Source organism: Balaenoptera borealis (genome assembly GCF_965194805.1).
Source record: "Balaenoptera borealis genome assembly, chromosome: 13".
Lineage (NCBI taxonomy): Eukaryota > Metazoa > Chordata > Mammalia > Artiodactyla > Balaenopteridae > Balaenoptera > Balaenoptera borealis.
The window spans coordinates 79,624,893-79,646,917 of record NC_138870.1 but is presented as its reverse complement, the minus strand read 5'-3'; the positions used below and the strand labels follow the sequence as shown (position 1 = coordinate 79,646,917).

Genomic DNA, 22,025 nt, shown 5'->3' with positions numbered 1-22,025 from the left:
ATAAAATGGAAGTTAAGCAGGAATTTAAGAAATGAAGCAGAGGACATAAATTCTGTTCTTTCCATTTAAGTCAGAACATTAGCAGCTCCATGTCTTCCAGTTCTGGGAGCCATTACTTACATGCTAAATTCAAAAGAAAAGGGATGTGTTCAACCTAAACTAAATAATGAAAGCAAGTCTGGCTAAATGCCAAACCACATGATACTAAGTTTCTTGCACCTTCTGTATGAAAACCTGCTCAATGGTCTTCTCTAATGCAAAAGCTCAGCTGATGGGGGTAACTGAATGGAGGGAATTTCAACTTTATCACTTCAAAGCACTAAGGTGGTCTGTCTGACATGTTCAGGCAAACAGGAGCCTATCACCAGGGTACAGAGGACTTCTCTTTCCCATCTGAAATGGTCCTGCCTCAGAAAAAAGACCTGTTACTAACACACGGGCACACAAAAGGGAATCCGTTGTATATAGGAATTTAATCACAATGTTCTCAGAGTCCTAAATATGGGAAAAAATTAATAATCTTAAACATCAAATTATTTCACTTAATTAAGTAATTTTTTTCAATTTCAAGAACCTCTGTGATTACCTGGTGCTTTAATGCATCTACTCAAAAAATAATTATTGATGCCTTCTATGGGGCAGGCACTGTCTTTGGCTCTGGGATGGAGGGTGAACCAAACAGTTACTGCAACCCCACTTCTCAAGGAGCTTACAGTCGAAGGAAGGGTAACTCACTAGTCAAGTAAAAACAAGTCCAATCTAGCACAGAGGATAGTTTCAGATCATGTTAGATGCTACGGAGGAAATAAAGCAGGATGATGATATGATAGAAAGTGACTTGGGAGGTGTCTAATTTGGACTGACACCTAAATAAATGTCCAGAAGGGGCTAGTTATCACAGCAAAACTAGGAGCTGGGCATACCCGACCGAGGGAAGAGCTAGAACAAAGCCCACAGGGAGGACTATGGTGGCCAACTGGACAGACAACGGAGGCCTGCGAGGCTGCAGCACAGTGATAAGGCAGGAGAACGTCAATGGGATGGGAGCAGCCCACCACAGGGGCCTCATGGCTCTGGGCAGGAGCTCCGATCGGACTCTCGGGGCAATGGGAAGCCACTGGAGGAGGATTTACGCAGAGGAACAACATAATCTGGCTTATATTTTTAAAAGATGGTTGTGCCTGCTGTATGGAAAATGGATTGTACAGGGAGTCCGTGTGAGGCTACTGCAGTCATCCAGGCAAGGGAAGGAGACTAGCAGACAGATGTGGGGGATATTTTAGAAGCCCTGCTCATGGGACAGACGCTGGGGAGGACGGTTGGTGCAGTGCAAGATGAAAGAAGGATGAGTTCTACGTGCCTGGCTGGAACCACGGGAAATCAAGATTTCTGTTTGGTATAGCTCCCCCATTTCTTCTCCAGTTGGAGAGATGGAATTAGAACCTGACCTTCTACTTCTTAATCCAGAAGTCTTTTAATTAAGAGTGTTAAATTCAGATTTCCAAATTAATAATTTCCAGTTTTGCTATTTTGCTACTATTAATTATTCACACAAAGGCTCAAAATAATTTCAAGATAAGTGTGCATTAAAAACCAAAAGCATACACGAATCTACACGTGTGACATAATTTCATAGAGCTGCACACACACACGCAGAGTACACGTAAAAACTATCCCAATAATGTATTTAATAGTATTAAATCAATGTCAGTTTCCTGGTTTTGGCAATGGACTATGGTTATGTAAGATATTTTCACTGTGGGGTGGGAGGGGAACGGGGACTGAGTGTAGGGTACCTGGGAACTGTTTTACTGAACTTGTCTTAAATTATTTCAAAGTAAAAAGTTTTTTCTTTTTTAAATCTTGTCTAAGGACACAGAACTAGTAGGAAACAGGAAACATCTGAGCCTAGATCACCTGATTTCTAGTCCTTTTGATTATATTCTCAATTTACTCAAAAGTTCTTTTTTTAAATTAAACTATAGTTGATTTACAATACTGTGTTAGTTTCAGGTGTACAGCTTCAGATTCTTTTCCATTGTAAGTTATTACAATATATTGAATATAGTTCCATGTGCTATACAGTGAATCCTTGTTGTTTCAAATGTTCTTTAAATTAAAAGGATCTTATGTGGAAAAAAAAAGCAATACCTAATTGGCACCTCTTTCCTTCATGGCACCTGTTTTCTTACTTTTGTAGGGGAGGAAAAAATTTTCCTTCTTCCTTTCTAGGTTCTTTGGCTGGCCTAATAATTGAATTGACCTAAGACAGATTAGCAGCAGAAAAAGAAATTTAATTTTACATGTACTGGAGCCCCATAAAAATATGAGACCCAAGGGTGAGTAGGGAGATTGAGCCTTATATAGATTCCTGAGCTAAAGAATGGGCTAGGAGTCTGGGGCTTCAAAGGGGAAGAGAGTAATTCTCAGGACCATAAGAAGACCAGATGTTTGGTAAATAGATATTTGCCCTGCCAAACAGATAAGGTCATTCAGATAAAAAGTTATCTCTGGTAATAGCTCTCTTTCGTGGCCAGGCCCCCTGTCTAAATTCTTTTAGATAGTTAAGGGAGAGGTAAAAGTTCTTCTTCAGTCTGCTGGGCCTTGATTGCCTTCAGCTCAAAATCATCCACATGCCAAAGCAGCACATCTGGGGGCAGCCTATTCTGCTCCCCTTCACCTTCTAAAGAGAAACTGCTTTTTTGTCCTGGGCGGTTTTCACTTCTGCCCTCAAGAAGACAGCATGCACTCAGCAACCTTGGAGGCAAGATCTGCATTTGGCTGGCTGTGGGAGTCTGCAGCAGGTGTGAAACACTGTTGTAAAACAATTAAAATGTCTATGCTTTCCTTTCCTGATTGAGTTGAACAAAACAATGTAAATGATTTAAGCCTTTTGTGGAATGAATCAAAATGGAGTTTACCAAATCTGAATGGCCCAGAGTGCGGAAAAACCAGTAACCTCAGACTGGGAGATTTTATCCTATTTGTCCAGGACCAATGCTCTCATGGCCCTGCAGAGAACCATCAATAATGCCAAAGACCAACAGCTGCATTCCCATTCGCAGGCCAACACAGCACCTATACGGTGTGCTGGCCTGAAAAGGGTGGTGGGGTTTTTGCGGAAGGAACAGTGGGACAGTGTGGACCATGCTCTAAGAAGCCTGGAGGGAAGCCTGGAGGCAAGAAGACCGTGAAAAGGAGTCAAAGAACAGGTGGAGACATTTCCCTCTCACAAGGGAAACTGCAGAGTCATGTCAGGTAGAGCCACAGTTGGATGCCACCTCGAATGTGGGATTTTCAGTCCTCCATCAAAGCCTATCACTATCAGGACCTAGCAGCAGCACCAACCTGAAGCCAACTCAGGAAGGATTTTCTTAGTTACGATGAGTAATGCAACGCAAGTCTCTCATCTCAACTAAAATCTGGGGAAATCTGGAAGATATGGGGCAGTTACTGAAGTCAGTCCTGGAAGATGGGAGCTGGGAGAGAGTTTTTCTCTCTCCCTAAGCCAGTTTCCTCACACTCCAGGCTCACTCCACTACCCTATCAAGCCCAAATCCAATCCTTAGAAAACAAGATCATCCACCAACTCATCTTCTCTCTCTTACCTGTCTCTCCCTCTTTTTAAAAAAATATATCAATTCTTCCTTTGAACCAAACAATCTATGTGTTGTCCTTCCCCTCACAGAACCCACTCATTCAAGAAGCTACTTTGTAAAGAGGGCAGGTATATAACTCAGAAAACAAAAATGACATGAATGAGAAGACTAAAGGCAGGAGGAGGAGCTGGATTTATCGGGAAAAATTCGTTCCATTTGCAACATGATGGGTTTAATGATCCAGCAAGGCACCCTGAGAAGATGTCTAGGAGAAAGTACTCAGCATCTACTCTGTCTGGACTGGCTTCTTCCCGGGTAAGCAATGACTACATTCCATAAAACCCAGTGTCACCCTAGAAGCACTTCCTACTTTCTCCTCCCCACCCCACTGAGACCATGCCTTCGTGCTGCATGCTCTGGTGGACCTCCAGCCATTGGTCTTTCTTTGTAGGCTGCTGTTAAATGTTCAGAATGTCACATACATGTCACCCCTCTCTTGTGGTAGAGATTACAGACTCCTTGTTCTACCTTCTATTTCTGATGAAATCCTCTGATGCCTTTTGGAGCCCACAGTACTCTGTGAACACTCAAAATGTATTGTTAACAAACGCCCTAAGGGGTTGAGAAACCCAATACAGCCACACTTCTGAATAACAGACAGAAATAGTACAATGGCTATCTCGAAGAACGAATGGGAAGAAATTCTTACCCTTGCTTGGCATTACTTGTCAGGAGGTTTGAGTGTCAGTGATAATTTCCTTTAAAAGGCATGAAAACAAAGACAAGGTGGGGGGTTGTAAAAAAAAAAATACACAAAATACCTAATGGATGGGAACAAAAGGCAAATGCTCATGACTGCAAACCTTGCTCAACTCTTTTTGTGGTTAGTACTTAAATGCTAACATTATCTCATCACCCTAATACTTAAAAATCTTGAGACTAAACCATGAGTGAGTATACACGATAAGCTGAAATTAAATCCTCGTGTGAATGGGCAGAGTACAAAGGAGTTTTAGCTGTTTGGTTTACCTAATTCTTCTTCTCTTATGTACAATTTTAGAAATGAAAGAAAAGGTTCAATGGCCCTGGTATGACAAATCTCTTCTGGCAAAATTTTAGTCAAAAGAAATGGCAAAGATAATGACATACTTTCACAGGAAAAGTCTGCCCTGAAGAAAGGCCTCTCTGGTTTTGACTCTCAAAACAATTTTAGAACTAAGCATTAGCTTTAATCCAGCCCTCTGGTAAGCACCAAGAAAAGAAAGGTAAACAAAGCTGGTTCCTGTCGTGCAAGGCTATTTTCCGGCCCTTCTCACTCTTTATACGAAGAATGGGCAGACTTCATCTGTAAAGGCCTAGAGTAAATATTTTTTAGGCTTTGCGGGCCACAGGGTCTCTACTGCAGCTACTCAGCTCTGCTGGCACGGCGTGAAAGCAGCCACAGACAACAGATAAACAAACAAGCGCGGCTGCCTTCCAAGCAAACTTTATTTATAGACACTAAATCTGAATTTCATATAATTTTCACAGGTCATGAAATATTCTTCTTCTTTTGTTTCATTTTTGTTTCAATTCTTTAAAAATAGAAAGACCACGCTTAGCTCACAGGCCATGCTACAACAAGTAGTAGACTGAATTTGGCTCACAAGGATTTGGCCATAGTTGCCAACCCCTGCTTTACAGCAAAGGTAGGTAGCAACGAAAAGTCAAAATGAGCTTAGAAACTGTTCAGCCTGTGTCTCAAAGGAGAAGGCCGTTGGAGAAGGAAAGAAGTAAGGAACAGAAGGCGAATGAAACAGGAAGAAAGGATGCCCGTGAGAAATTATAAGATTGTAGCCTGAGGGAGAGGAACCCAAGCAAAGGAGGTGACAGCTGATGGGCAGGGGAGTACTTGGGGAGGGGAGAAAAGAAGAAAGAAGCAGGAGACCAAGACTCTAGGGCACTTGTTGGAAATGAAGGGGTAAAAGGTAAGTCAGCTAGTAACTAGCCCAGGAGATGGGCTATAGATTAAACTGTAAGAAAGCTGAACTGCAGATTAATGAAGGAGCCCAGAACTGAAGAACCAAGGCTACTTACTCTGTGCACAAAACTATTCTCTTAGCAGGCAAGGAGTCGTGTTGTTAGAAGTCTCCTGTGATTTGTGCATGTTGGAGGGGGTGATTTTCATTTTGCTTTTACTTTGTACAGCGTTCCTAGGAATATCAGTTCAAAGGGGCCAATCCTGAAAGCCTCAAATCTTCGGTCTTTGAATTCCCCTCATCTTTAAAATGATTTGGCCCTGGGCAGAGCTGGGCTTCAAGGGTTCTGACTGCTGTACCCACTCCTATACTTAACCTGTACCCCCACAACTGGAGTTTTCAGCAATAAGGAAGTTAAGGAACACCACCCCCCATGTGAGAGTTCATTATTACAACAGTTACTAATAACGCTGATAAAATGGATTAATACCCAGACAGACAGTTCAGAACTTATGCTACACAGAGACCAGAACAAACTCTGTTTTAAGTTTGGTAAAATGAATGGCTAATGGCTGGTAGTCAGCAAACACTAAATAGAAACCACTAAGAAATGCCAAAGAATCACTTTCATGGAGGGTCAGGAACTAAAGAGTTATTATCTGCTGCCTGTCCAGGATGAGCTGAAAAATAAGATACAGTTTTTCAAAAAGCAATAATAGTGTTATGGGCGGAACGGCCTCTCCAAAATTCATATGTTGAAACCCTAACCCCTGATACCTAAGACTGTGATTGTACTTGGAGTCTTTACAGACGTAACTGAGTTAAAATGAGGCCATTAGGGTGGTCCTAATCCAACCTGCCTGGTATCCTGACAAGAGAGGAAATGAGGACACACGGAGAGACACCGGGATACACACACAGGGGGGTGACTATGTGAAGGGGCAGCAGGAGGGCAGTCATCTACAAGCCAAGGGGGCCTCAGAAGAAAACAAACCTGCTGACAATTTGATCTTGGACTTCCGGCCTGCAGAACTGTGAGAAAATAAATTTCTGTTGTTTAAGCCACATAGTCTGGGTATTTTATTATGGCAGCCCTAGCAAACTAATATAAATAGTTATGGTACTTAGAGATTAAGAGGAAAGTGAGGGGAGCAAATAAGGCTACCACAGATCACTCATTCAACCAACATTTATTGGTCCCACTAGGTATCTGGCAACATGTTAGGTTCTGAGTCTATAAGGTTGTAAAACTAAGTTCTTGCCCTCACCAAACTCATAGTATGCTTGAGGACAAACCTCTAACATAGTATGGATGTGCCATAACAGAAATATGCCCCAAGTCCTCTGGAAACACAGAAGAGGAGTTTCTCAGCTAGCCATGAAGGGGTGATGCAAAGCTTCAAGAAAGAGGTGATGTCTGGACTAAGTACTTTAAAAAAAAAAATAAATAAAATAACAATAAAAAAGCCCACTTTGGGGACTTCTCTGGCTGTCCAGTGGTTAAGACTCCATGCTTCCACTGCAGGGGGCATGGGTTCAATCCCTGGTTGGGGAACTCAAAAAAAAAAAAAAAAGCCCATATATAGGAATATATTTTTGAATTGGAGAAAAATAAGTATCATTGAGGAGGAGGAAGTTTGATGTGTGAAATGAGGGGTCGTATTTTGGCCATGTTGAGCTAAGGTACCGAGGACTGGAGTGCAGCTATCTATTTGGGCTGGAGACAGTGATTTAGAAGCAGTTCTTACTGAAGTGGTCATCAAGCCATGAGTACAGATGAGCTTTGCCCAAGAAGAATGGTGCCAGTGAGAGGAGAAGAAGGATGTGATAGAACTCAGGAGAAGACAAGCATTTAAGAGGCAAGCAGACTAAGAAGAAGTTGAGAAATAGTAGATGCAGAGGCAGGAGGAAAAACACGACCAAGGAAGGAGGCAACATCAAGAATGAGAGAGTGGCCCCCAACGTCAGATGCTGCCAAGACAGCAAGTGGCAACCTGAAAAATGTTGATCGACTTAACTAAAGGTCACCGATGACCTCTGTGAAAACAGCTGTAAGGGGCAGAAGTCAAATGACTACAGCTGGAGAAGTGAATCACTGTGTTTACATGGGAGGAGGTTCATGAAAACCCATGGAAATAAAAGCTTCCTGCGTCATCTTCTGGGATGGATGATCGGGGAAGAATCAGACGATATGGACATAGTTGCAACAAAAATGGTGGAAGGATGAGGGTGGGAGGCTCTCACTCTGTCCTTCCAACACCTCTGAGAGCTACCTGAATACAGAGGGGAAAGGTAAGAAGTACAGCAAGGGAGAAGACGGCATTTACTGTGGGGTACCAGCTAACATTAAAATTACTACCTACATATACACATACGCTTTAGAAGGTGTATTCAAATCTCCTCTCATTTAACCTGAACTACTCTTGGAGAAGAGCAAGAGGCAACTCTATTTTACACACAAAGGAATTATATTCAGAGAAAAAAATAATAATAATCCCCAAGGTCAAAGAGCAAACAAAAGGTAGGAGCAGGACTCCATCCTGAACCTAGACCCACATCTCCAAAAGCTTACCAAGCATTTTCGCTAAAGGAAATGCTATGTGGCCCTGGGCTGGGTCTCAGCTTCCTAATCTTTAAAATGGGAACAATAATATTATAGTATCTACTTCGCACTACTGACAAATGTAAAGCACCTAAAGGAGCTGGCTCACAATAAGTGCCCAATAACTGTGAGTCACTACTAGCTTAAATTCAACGAGCATCATCTGTACATCAACCATACCTCCTGTGTATCCGGTCTTGGTGAATTTCAGTAAGTGTCCAAACCAGAAACCTGGGTGTCATCCCAGAATCCTCCTTCTCCCTCAGCCCAGAGTCCAATCAGGTAACGAGTCCTTCCATCCAGTGCTTCTCAACCTTATTTTCATTATTGTCTCCCTAAGAAGACTTTTTAGACATTTTTTCCTAGTTGTATCCCTCCCATGGAATTTTACTAACTAACATTCAGCAAACATTAACTGAATGTGTAATATATGCCAGGCTCTGTTCTAAGTACTTTACATGTATCATCTCATTTATCTGGAGCACCTTGAGGGCAGGGATTATACCTTAATTTCTGTATACCTATTTAACTCCTGGCACATAGTATTCAATAAGTGCTGGCTGAAATCATGCAGGAAGCAAAGTTTTGGTTTCTCATACCTGCTCTTTCTCTGACTTATCCAGCCCCTCCTACAATGGTTTATGGTATTACCCTGGTAATAAAGAGTGAGGGGCGTGGGATATGACTATTCTGCCAAAGGTTTTAACAGTTTCTTTGAAATATACTGATTTGTTTAAAAAAAAAAAAAAAAAGGTATTAGGAATGCCTTTCCAAGTGCAAGGGGGAAAAAATCTAATCTACAATTCAGAACACTAACATATTTACAAATCTAGTCAATTTGAAGGACATCAATATATCTTAACATGCCACAGGCAAAGGCTTAATCACCTATAGCCCAACAGTTTGGGAAAAACAGTGAAGAAGAAAGATTTAGAAATGTAGTAGTATTTAAAAGCATACAAACAGGAGACTTTGAAAAAATCAGGTTATATAATAATCTAGTGAAACACTTTGAAATAGAATACTCACAGAAAGATAAACAGAAAAATACTTTACAGGGCAGAGTGAAAAATACTACTCGTAGTTCCCTAAGAGTCATTGGAGAAGGTCATTTAAGTCCAGTGCTCCCACACCCACCCTTTGCTAATTGAAATAGCAACGAGCCTTAATAACAATGTGAAAAGACTACTTCAGGTTGATTCAGAAAGTTTCACTCTCTGAAGAAAAGTATATATTTTTACACACACAAATATAATCTGAATTTTTTTCTTTATCTGGCATCACATGGATTTCAGTGTTAGTATCAATAATAACTTTCTCAAAATGACTAGAGTTCAGAGAAGAAAGAGCTTCTAAAACAAAATTTCCTGTGGTAAAAACCCAAATATTGCATTTCACTACTCATTTATTATAAACCATGGTTATCTCTGGGCAATAAGATTATGGGTGATTTCCATTTTCTTGATATCTTCCTAGAGCTTTTTTTTTAAACAACAAATACGTGTTGCTTTTATATTCGGAAGGAAAATCTATTTTCACTTTAAAAAACATTTTTTGTTAAACATTAACAACATCAAATAACATTTGTTATTAATTTACAAGTCACTTTCACACAGGGCAGCTAATTTCCCATTTATGATAAGAAATATACATATTTTAAACCACTATATCTGATAAGTACGGTAAGGCTCCAAAATGACTGACATACCCCCCAGGAAATGTGAGGTCTCTATCTCCTCCCTTTGAATGTGGGCTTTGGGACAGCTTAACTGAAAGAACACAGTGAAAGTCAACACTATGCCAGTATGCGGATCCAGGACTTAATAAACAAGCAGCTTCTACTTCCTGCCCTTTGAAACTCAGCCACCATACTGTGAGGAAACCCCAGCTACCTGTAGAAAGGCCTACGTGGAGAGAAACCGACAAGCAGCACCAATTTACCAGAAATGTGAGCAACCCACCTGGGAAATGGATCCTCCAGCCCCAGGTAAACCATCGCAATTGGCACCGGGTGAAACAGAAATGAGCTGTCCCACCTGAGCCCTGGCCAAACTGCACATTCATGGGTAAAATACAGGACTGTTATTTTAAGCCATTAAGTTTTGGAGTAGCTTGTTACACAACAAAAGATAACCAGAATACCATATTATATCAATACTTAAGTACTTGCCTCTACCTTTCCCCAGTTGCAATTTAAACTCTTTGATGGGAATTCCCTGTCAGTCCAGTGGTTAGGATTTAGCGCTTTCACTGCTGGGGCCCCCGGTTCGATTCCTGGTCAGGGAACTAAGATCCCACAAGCCGTGTGGCACAGCCAAAAAAAAAAACTAAACAAAAATTAAAATAAATAAACTCTTTGAGGGTACTACTCTGCCTTTACATTCATCTTTATAGTCATTCCTTCATTCATTCAATAAACATGTGAGGATTAACATGTATCTAGCACTATGCTAGATAGACTCTGCAAGTACAGAGATAAAAACAGCCTCTGCTTTAGAGAAGACTACACTCTTTTTGCAGGAACACAAAAAAATAGACAATGACAATCATAATCTCAAAGCCTTAGCACAACAGCCAGCAATGGTAGATAATAAATGTTGCCTAAGGAATGAATGAATGAATCAGCTTCTAAGAAGTACTTCAGGATTTATGTACTATCATCCTTTTACAGATGAGGTGCACCAATTAGCAATGTATTACTTCTTGCTAAGACAATGTATTCACCCTCTTTGCCCTGCTTTGTGATACTGGGGCTGGACCCTGCAAACATTTCTCCTTTGTCAGGTGGTGCAGTGTTAGTTTTCATCAGTAGAGGGCACTAGAGGGATACTGCAAGGCCATTGCAGAGGAAGGGGCTTTTCATTCTGGCTTGGGATGCTTTATCCCCTCTGAAGTGTACTACTGCCAGTGGTGTTTGGGAAACAAAAGGCGCTCACTATCCAGGGAATTTCTCTACCACTCAAGCAGTCTGCTCTCTGAGAATCAACTCTGCTCTACCCACATTCTCTAACAAGTTTCTCAACCTGGTGGGCTGCTCTTACAGGCCAGCTCCAGCCTGGAACCTCTGGCTAGTTCCCTGGCCACCGGCAGGCTGCATACTCATGTGGCAGTCACTTCACCTCCAGTGAGGTCTGAACCACAGCCTTGGGAGTGGAGAGGGGCCTTGTGCAAGCTCGTAGTGCCTTCAACCTGTACTCTCTTCCAGCCCTAGAAAAAGTAGCTTCTTCCACTTGCTATTCCTGTATTCCTTGGAGACCTCTTTTACCTCTGTTAGTAGTTAACCATTGTTAACTTTTTACCAGTGTATAATTCTTTATATTAAATTTTCCTTATTCAAATTACTATGTGGTTTTTGTCTCTAGAATGGATCCTGACAGACACATGAAAGAATAAAAAGGGCTCAAACAAATAGGAGAGGCCTGAAAAAAGCACATTTTCCCATGGCACCATCAAATGACTAATTGAGAATAAAAAGGAATTGAAAGGGAAGAGACAAGTTTAAAGACTCAACGAACAAAAACTGCCATGTCAATCTCTTTTAAAATCTTTGTCTAATCACATTTCTTAGAAAACATTTTTTATCCTCTTTGGTATTTCTTTTAATCTCCCATTTGGTAAACTGTATAAAAAACAAACAACAACAACAAAAAAGGCATGAAAATGTTGGCCACAGGTGAGACCCAAGGCAAAAAGGGGTCAGGAAATAAAGAAGCTGTGGCTAGCCCAGGTCAGGTAATCTAAGGCACATGACTCCAATCAGAACCAAGAACGGGAACTGCCTAGTGATCAATAAGACTGGAAGACCAGAGTGTCAGTGTTCAAATCTCAGCTCTGCTACTATTGAGCTCTGCGACTTTGGGCGATTTATCTACTGACAGTAATAGTACCTACTTCAAAGGTCTATGAGGATAAAGTGAGTTTATATATGTAAAGCCCTTAGGCTAGAACTCAATCCAAATTCTCCTTCTAACCTCCTCTCTACTTCAACATTCTCAATCCATTTTTCCCCCCAATATCGTCTGATTTTGAAAAGGTTTCAGAAGCCCTATCTTCTTTCAAAAACTGTTCTCCTTTACTCTTCCTAGCACCTCTGGCCTTCAACCTGGGCCTTGCTATATTAGGATGTAGAACATTCTCCTTCCTTAAAGGGCTACCAGTTCTTTCCAGGCCCACAAGTGTGGAACCTGTTAAATATAAAAAGAATGGGCATGATATAGTACAGCAGACATCTCTTAATCAGCTTTCACCTCTTCCTTTTGGAACTGTCCCTTCCCCACTCTAGGTGACTCTGGTGTCCTAAGGGAAGGGCTCATGACTCAGCCTAGGCCAACCAGACTCTGAACGTCGAGAGAAGACAAAGTGGAGGAACTGAGCTGGAGATGGTCATCAATGCCCAGAAATCCCCAGGGTTGCCTGACTCCTGCCTTTACTGAGCCCTGAAATTTTAGCAACTACTTCAAAGTTGTGAACTACCCAGTGCACGTTAGAGAAATTTCCACTTTTGCTTATGTTAGCAAGAGGTCTACTGGTTGAACCAAAGAGCCCACATACATGTTTGACTGACTTGCATCTCTTAGTTCCCTCATCTGTAAAGTCTCTGAGGTACCTTCCGGCTCTAACCTTCCCCAGTTCTAACAACAGGGCAAGTCCCAACAGATGTGCTCTGCTTGCTCTGTAATTCTCCATAACAACTGCACCACTACCACTCAGCCCCCATATACCTTATGGACAAATGGTGGGACTGAGAGATGCTTTAAAAGTCTTATATTTAGGTTATAAAACCATAAGCTCTCGTTTGCCACTTACTACATCTCAGCAGTTTTATTTTGGTAACAGTGTCACCACCCTCTCTGCTGTGGTGCTGAGCATAAATAGAACATGAACATTTCCAGGAATTGTCAACTTGGCGCTTCTCACAAGGAGTTAAGATTTCTTTTATAACGCTAACAAAACTAAAGCCTAAGACTAAAACCTGCCCCAAACTTCTTCTAGAAGTTACATTTCCTTCTCAATTAAAATTTACTGTTTGGAAAAGTACAATGTACTCTTTTTTCCCTCTGGGGGAAAAGTCCTCCAAAGAATCATATTCATATACTCCTTACTGCTCAAACTGAGGAACAAGTATAAACACAGCTGCCTATTAAAATTAAGTAAAGGCAAACATTCCTGCAGCTAGCTACAACAGCAGCCTACAAGTCTGAACTATACCAAAAAAAGAGAACACCACCTTGCTAAATGTACAGTTAAACTCTGAGGCCACGCCACCAGAAAAGCTGGTTATTGGAACTGACGACTTTCCATAGCGTGATTTAGGAGCTGGAAAAGTGGGACCTGATTCCAGGACCAGGAGAGCCAACACACCGTCTCCTGATCACAGCCAAGAAGACTGAGTCTTTTTTTACTCTCAAGGTAGCAAGTGGGATGGAAGCAACCCAAGGGCCCTGTCCCTTGACCCCATATGGCCTCACATTAGACCCTACTCCTTCCCACCCCCCCCCAAAAAAAGGATAAAATGAGAGATGGGGGAGAGAGAGAGAGACCAACCAGGAATTAGTCTTTGGACAGTAGGTGGGAAAGAGAAAGACATAAAAGACCCTATGGCTGCATGTCTGGGAGAGCCTGGAGTAGGGGGGGAGGAAAAAGTGGGGGCTGGTAAATAACAGGCTCTGAAGCAGCCACAGGTTATCAGAATTAGGGAGGAGAGAAAAGCAAATTTTGAGAAAGTGTCTTTACAGGACATGAATCAGCAGGCTTTGAAGTCAAAGTGCCTAGATTGCAAATTTGGCTTAACTACATTGTATGACCTTGAGCAAGTGACTTAACATCTCTGTGCAATGAGGGTAATAATACCTTCTACCTCATTAAGTTACTGTCAGGATTGAATTAATAAATGCAAAGGACCTGGAACAGTGCCTGGCACATGGTAAATTAAGCTGCTGACAAATACTATGATTATTATTTCACTGGTATTATTTGAGGTTCTTGGTGAGACACAGAAAATATTAAAATTCATTTTTAACTGTAAACAGAAACTGGGGGCAGATTGTCTGACCAACCCACAGATGGACAGACTAAGCCAGTCCCAGTCTTCCCGACTGGCCATTGGTGTCTCTCCTCCTCTCATCCATCCTCAAGCCATCTTCAGCTCCCTCTGTAGCTGAGAGCAGCACCCAACTCACTCTCCTCCAGCAGGTTCTGTCTCCATTTGGACACAGCTTGATCTACAGGGCACAAAGTATTGTGGATGGTCTGTAATTACCAAACAACATGAATAGACAATGAATGGAATTCCCCCAAATCCAAATTCACCAGATAGTTCAAAACCCTCTCTTCAGTTTTGTTCTATAAACACGTAGCCTATGAATCCCCATGGAGCGCTAACGGAGTTCAATGTTGGTAGTACAGTCACACCTGCATGGGGTCTGAGATGCTAGAACATTCTTAAGCAACAATGTTCAGGGAATTCAAAGAATTAAAAACAATGGTGAGCGCACATTTAAAACAAAGCTATCTATCCTTCTACATCTCCATTCCTAGCCCCCTCCCACCTTCCCCCACCTGAAAACAAGAGCAACTCTTCAAGCAAGCACACAGCTTTGGGAGGCCCATACCCAGGGAGCAATAAGTGAGAAAGGAGCTATGTGCCCAATCTGCTGGTCGGATCTCAAGGTTCTCAATCCTGGCTGCATTTCAAAATTAACCTAGGAAGGTGTCTGTGCCTGTGTATGCGTGTTTGTGTCTTTAATACCACTGCCCAGACCCCACCTCCACAGATTTTGGCATGAACTGGTCTGGGGTGAAGCCTGAGGATCATTAGGCTTTTTTTAAAAGCCAGAGTTAAACAATACTGAGCTAAAGCAACACTGAGGGTCAGTAGGGTGACTGATGTAGCCAAGCGACCCATACATCCACAGGAGGGAGAAAAAAACGTCACAGTGAGAATTTCTAAAAGGAAAGAACATTAAATCCATTTTTTAGAGTGATATGGAGGCATCCCTGCTGAGGAGAGACCTGTCACACGGTTTGCTATTCCTAGAAAGAGCTGCCGTTTGCTGCCAACAGATGCATTATTTCATCAGTCCCATAAATACTTGATAAAAGTCTTCCGCCCTTTCTGTATGTCAGCCTTGCAGAAGGGGGTGGGGGGGGGGGTGAGGGGTGGAGTCTTCTGACAAAATGAAGCACTGAACCATCAAAATTTCCTTTTAAATGATTAAAATTGGCACTGATAAAATATATTAGTAAAATCTCATCCCAGTATACCTCTAAAAGCCCTTGAAAGTTTCCTCTTAAAATGAAGAAAAAAGCATTAGTACAATTTTATTAAAGGCTAATTTCAATGATTAACACTACAGCATAATACAATTCCAGTTCAAACCCAGCAGGGAGCCAAGACTGCAGAGCAAAAGTCTTAAATCCAGAGTCGGGAGGCCTGGGTTCCAGTCCTGGCAATAAATTACATTAACTAGCTGTGCGATCACGGGCAAGTTGTCTTAATCTCTCTAGCACGCCGTTTTCTCAGAGAAAAATTAGATGATCTGCGACCATCACCCTCCCAGTCTTAAAGTCTGGAATACTGGGATGTGTCTCCATTTTGCTGACTTGTTACGTTAGCAAGCGAATGCGTTTACAATTTAGACAACTTATAATTAAGTCATTCTGGCAATTCTGCTAATCAATTTAACCAGTTCCCAGCCACTGTGCGTCCACTGAATAAGCAAAACAGTAAAGTACCTTGAATATGGTGTTATCTTCCATTTGAACTAGAGCCAGAGCCTTCCTGCCCCAACTACGCCAGCCACACGATGCTTCCTGCCCCAAACTCCTGTCGCTCTTTTCAAATGAGAAAATACATGAAACGCATCTTCACACTTTTTGTCATATTGTCATACCATTATTATTTTCTTAGTATTTTTCTTTATGTTGACTCACTTTTACTTAAATACAATGTATTTTAAAGTAAACAGAAAACAGTTTTACTTGCCATAATGTCAGGAAACCATTAAATTGATACAAGGGGAAAAAAACAAGCAAAACAACTAAATTGTAACTAAATACTGTTGTCTACAGAAGGCTTTAAGCATCAGGAGCTTTTGCTGTCTGTTAGGAAGAAAAATTGGCAAGTGTCAAGAGATGTTACAGAAATACTTGTACCAAATGGAGGTTTTTCACTTGGATGTTATCAGGATTGAAACAGAAAGAAAAAGGAAATAGCTCTTTCACCTTGTGATCTAATCCCATGTCCACATATCATCTAAAATCATTTTAAGAGCCACCCAAGATCATGGCTGTGCACACATCTCACATTCTGGGAAACAAAAGGACAAACAGTCAAGACTGGGCCTTCGCGACCGGCAATATGACGTAGCATCTCTCTGGGAGAAAGGTTGTTCTCCCAGAAGGGCCTGGGCTCTAGCCACCCTGTCACTGGGGCTCCACTTGAGTTCCTTTGCACTTGTGGTCCCCTCTATCTGAAAGCTCTTCCTCCAGGTATCCACTCTGTTGAAGAATTCAGGTCTCTGCTCAACGTCCTCTCATCAGAGAAGCTTTCTCTGACCACCCCACATACTATGGAAAGTCCTTCCTCAACACCACGCACGCACTGTTCTTCTTCAAAGCACTCTCACCACCTGATGTATTATTTATTCACTTGCTTGTTGTCGGTCCCCATCAGACTACACAATACAGTGAGCTCCAGAAGAGCAGGCGCTTTGTTTACTACAATATACCCAGCACCCAGTGTCTGGCACATGGTCAAGACTAATATCTGTTGAATAAATGAACGAATCTTCTTCTCAGCTGATCTGGTGATATTCATGTATCTTTATCACCTAGTGCCTGGCATCTAGTTGGTCCTCAAGAAGTATATGATAATCATATTGGGGACACATAGAAACCTGGGCTCTCTGTAGAATCTGCCCTTAGCTCAAGGAGGGTTCTTGCTCTGAATGCTGACCCACCATCCCCTCTCTAGGACACAGGATGCCACAGAGTGAACACTACTCAGCCACAGTGGAAATGCCTGGACAGACCACAAGCCTGATGAACTAAGATCGACACTGAAACTACCATACCCAGAGTAGGTATGAATTCATGGTATGATTTAAAAATCCCAGGCTAGAAATCTCTCTAATAAACCTATTACAATACCTAAAGTAAAAACTTCATTGCTTTTTTATTGCTCAGTAACTTTATTGCTCAGTAACTTCAGATGTATCCAAGTAGACATCTGACAACCAGAGTGTGTCTCGAAACAGTGGCTGACGTAGCTCTACGTGGTCACACAAGGCCAGCTCCAAAAGGGACAGGCTGAGCCCTGGACCCTCTGGGCAGAGGGGAAACAGGCCAGCCCTGCGTCCTGCTCCAGTGAGGGCAGCCAGAGTCCAGGGCACAGAGTCCATGGCGAGGACCAGCTCAAGCTCAGGCAAGGTTACAACAAATGTCAGCCCCAGGACAGCTACTCCAGCAGGCCAGAGAGTTGAGGCATCTGATGCTAAAACAGGAGTCACTGAGCTGCATTATAAGATATTTATCTTTCATCCTTGCTAGTGGCTAAGAGAATATAAAGCAGAAATTTAGCCTAGGAAGAAAGAAAAAACAAAAACTCCCAAGCCTAAAAAAGACTGGGGTTAAAGGAAGGGTTGCCAGGCTGACTGTTAAGTGGGAATCATGGCAGAGACCCAATCCCACAGCCAGGGCCAACATGGTAGAACAGGGAGTCCTTGGGCCCAGAAGTCACTCCCACCATGACCTAAGGCTAAGTCCTACCAGCTGGTGAGACCGGGGCTGCTGACAAACCTCCTTTCCAGATCCAGATTAGCTCAGGCACCAGAGCAAGCTTGTCAGCCTAGACAGGGCCCATGAGTAGCGGGAAGCCAGGCAGGAAGACACACGCTGCCTTCACCCAGATTCAGCACTATCCTCATCTCCTAAGCGACCTGCCAGGAGCCCAGGGAGGATTTCCAGCTAATCTAGTGTCTACTACGTGACCTTGGCCAGTAGGGGACATACTGTGAAGTGTGCCTTCCATGGTGCCAAGTGGGATTAAGTCATTTTATTGCCAGAGTTCCTCTTTTAAAATATAGGAGTCTTGGGCTTCCCTGGTGGTGCAGTGGTTAAGAATCCGCCTGCCAGTGCAGGGGACATGGGTTTGAGCCCTGGTCCCGGAAGATCCCACATGCTGCGGAGCAACAAAGCCCGTGTGCCACAACTACTGAGCCTGCGCTCTACAGCCCACAAGCCACAACTACTGAAGCCCACAGACCTAGAGCCTGTGTTTCGCAACAAGAGAAGCCACCGCGATGAGAACCCTGTGCACCGCAACGAAGAGTAGCCCCCGCTCGCTGCAAGTAGAGAAAGCCCACGCGAAGCAACAGACCCAACACAGCCAAAAATAAATAAATAAAATAAATTTATAAAAAAAGATAAAAAAACAATAAAATATAAGAGTCTTTATAAGGTGAGAAAAACACGAAATCAATTATCCATTAACAGCTTGGTCTTTTTTTTTTTTTTTTTTTTTTTTTTAGTAGGGATAGGGATACCAGTCATCTAGGCATATTGAGAGAATCAAAGGTTAAACTTTTTTTTTTTTTTTTAATGTTTTGGGATTTCCTGGGGGCATGGTTTAGAAGAATAGAGAGAATCAAGATACAACTTGATTCTTCTCTAAAAAATGACACCCAGGGACTTCCCTGGCAGTCCAGTGGTTAAGACTCAGGGCTTCCACTGCAGGGGGCATGGGTTCTATCCCTGGTGGGGAAACTAAGATCCCACATGCCACGCGGCACAGCCAAGAATAAAATAAAATAAAATGGCTAGGTGTCTATTAAAAAAATAAAGTAAAAATTAAAAATAAATAAATAAAATAAAATAAAAAATGACACCCAGAATATAAATTAAAAGCAACTAACCGGGATCAATCACCAAATAAGGCCTCTGAAGTAGCTCAAAGTTTACAAGTGAAACACAAAAATTAACCAAACAAACAAAAGGAAAACCAAGAATCTCTGAAAAGACCAAAACAAGAAAACTTTTTATAATATAACATCAGTTCATTCAGATCAATCAGGATAGACCTCTCGGCCAAAGAGAAAGCCATTCCTCCCCATTCGTTTTCAAAGCCTCCCAAGAGAAGACCACCAAACCTGTACAAATTAATTAATAACTGCAACTGAAATGAGTAAAAAGTCAGAAGAGGTTATTGTATACACACACATATATAAGCACCACATTTTCCTACATTCTAATTCTTCAAAGTTCAAACATGCCTTTACAAAAATTTAAATGGACTATTTAAAACCTTGTTAAAATTACTCCATTACGACACTGGAGAAGCACTGGGGTCCTGGAAAATAGGCCCCTGGGTCCATTCGCATTTTTTACATTAAAACTGAAGGCATTTCAAGTCTAATATACTCTTTCCAGGATTTAAAAAAAAAAAATAGGTTTCCAATTAATTAAGTCCTAATTTAATTTTATAATTAAAATACAGCCATCAAGTTAATTTAACACTTAAAGTTTAAGGTCTCAAATAAAGAAAGCTGTTAACTAACAACTCCTTTAAAATATACCATTTCCTCCACGCCTTACGTATATAGATATTGCTGAAACTTATGGTGTAGTGAATTTTCCATAACATATGTGGATTTTAAAAGTGAGTTTTATGAGATGGAAAATTACAAAGTGAAGAAGGAAATGATAAACTCCAAATTCAGGGTTTATTGGTGAGTGGAGGTTGGGGATGAGCTGGGATTGAGAGGAGAACCCAGGGGTCCTCAAAGGCCATGTGATTTTTTTTTAACTGAGTGATGGGGAGACAGGTGCTCACTGTACCATTGTTCTTCACACCTTACTTATATTTTGTAATCTTACCTAAAATATTCAATAATTAACAAAAGCTATTTTAAAAATGAGTTTGTGCAATTGCCACTGTGGAAAGTATACAGAACGCTATGTAAACAAACTCTCTCTTCAGGATATTTTTTTCAGTAGCAGTGTTACTCAACAAGAAGTAAAACAATTAAGAGGACTTCATTTGTGCAGTAGCCAACCTATGGTTCCATTTGACCACTTCCACAGAATTAACGTATTAACATTATTTTTCCAAACTTCAACACAGATACACTCAATTTTTTCCCGCTCCACGATGTTTCATACCGCTCACTTAAAAATATATATGTATATTTTTTTCTTCTTCAACATCGTTGTAACTTTCACCATTTGGTAAAAATAATTTTAATTTTTCTTGTTCTTTGAATGAATCAGAAGAAATGAAAATGGGGTCACACCTCTTTGAACAACATACAATGGTACTATTTACAACACCTACAATGATTGTAAAATTAAATTAAGTATTTCAGTAGTAACAGGCTTTCAGTTTGCCTGTTTTGTTGTTTCCAACTATGTGTTGCCCAGAGGAACCTCTACGTCAAATACCATGAAAAGATATTGGACACCCTAATATTTCTTTTAACATCTCCCCACTTCTATGTTATATATTCTGCTTTCAGTCAAGTGGTAGAAACATTTTACCTTCTTCAGTTTGGCTTTGTTCACACACCTGGAGTATTTTATTTTGTAGGAATAATCCAACCTGAAAATTCCTGTGGTCCTCAAAGGCCAGCTTTTTTCAGTATTTCAAAAAGCCTGAAACATACATTTACCTGTAATTTGGCCATGCAAGGAAATGAAAATATTTTTGCTTTTTCCACTGGGATTTTACCAGGCCTTCCTAAGTCAACCAGTTATCTCATGTTGATCAAATATTCAGACATATGTCATTAATAAAAATATTAGAAGAATTAGTCATGATTACTTAATACATGTGGTCTGGAAAATCATTCAAAATATGAGGTCCATGGGGCAAAAATAATAAAAGTAGTCTCTTTATTACTGGCATTTGTTTTTTTACTAGTTATATTGGTATTTGAAAAACAGCAACAACAAATTCTGGGGACCCCTGAGTTGGGGTAGTTCTAACTATCACTGCTATAAAAAAATGAGAATGTCGATTTCCTAACTCTTAAAAATTTACAAGTCAACTTTCTTTTTTCCTTCTTTTTTTTTTGCCAGTTCAGTTCCCTGCTCCTCAATCTCTGTAAAAAGTAGACGTCATGGGAGGTGTTGAGAGGGAACAAGTGTTTCATATCACATCTTCTGCCTGCTACAAGCCAGGCTGATAGCACTAGGACTGTTTCTCTTTTCCATAGCTTCCAACGTTCCTTAAAATCAAAATGAGACACCCCCCCCAAAAAAAAAAACTACTGTCCTTATAAAATTAAATACTCCAGGTGCCTGAACAAAGCCAAACTAAAAAGGATGACTTTAAATCAACAGTCTTTAAAAACAAACTAAGCCAGCCTTCCAAATAATCCCCTTTGGCCATGCAGGACAGCCCAGGGAACAGGTGCAAGGCGTGCCTTCCTAGAGGCTGTCCCCTTCTTCATGAGTCTGACCTTTTCCAGCCGGCCGCGCTGGCACCCCACGAATCAGTTATCAGGAAGCCTAAAGCCTGCTTTCCCATCTGCACTTTCCAAACGGCTCCCAGTGCCAAGGGCTGAGATATGACCTGGCTCTCAGATGAGAACATGCCTCCCAAGTGACTTGCCAACTTTCCCTGGAAGCATTTCTAAATGTATCCTCTGAGCTCCCTCCTCACCCTCTCAATCATGGTCCATTCCTCCCTCATTCCCTGCACTTCCTAACTCCACCTCCTCATCCAGTCCCTCCAGCACCACATGCCTTCAAACCAAACTCCTTTCCTACTTTCAGGACCCGCCAACCCCCACCCAGCCTAAAACCCCAACTTCAAATCCAAAGGGCACAGTTCCAACAATCTTGGAGGTGGTCTGGAGTGATCTTTTT

General features: G+C 41.5%; 1 protein-coding gene and 2 long non-coding RNA genes across 3 annotated transcripts in view; 1 reads left to right on the top strand and 2 right to left on the bottom strand.

The window, feature by feature from the left end:
• LOC309609248 overlaps nt 1-22,025 on the top strand; it is a 310,822-nt gene that overhangs the window by 157,435 nt on the left and 131,362 nt on the right. The gene's annotated exons all lie outside the window — the stretch shown is intronic.
• Nucleotides 1-22,025, bottom strand: part of CRADD (CARD and death domain containing adaptor protein) — a 362,979-nt gene that overhangs the window by 337,856 nt on the left and 3,098 nt on the right. The window lies entirely within an intron of this gene.
• LOC309609250 lies at nt 8,897-22,014 on the bottom strand. Its single transcript, XR_014233343.1, has 2 exons — nt 15,894-22,014; nt 8,897-14,380 (listed from the first exon to the last, which is right to left on the bottom strand). It is a non-coding gene; the product is annotated as an uncharacterized lncRNA (long non-coding RNA).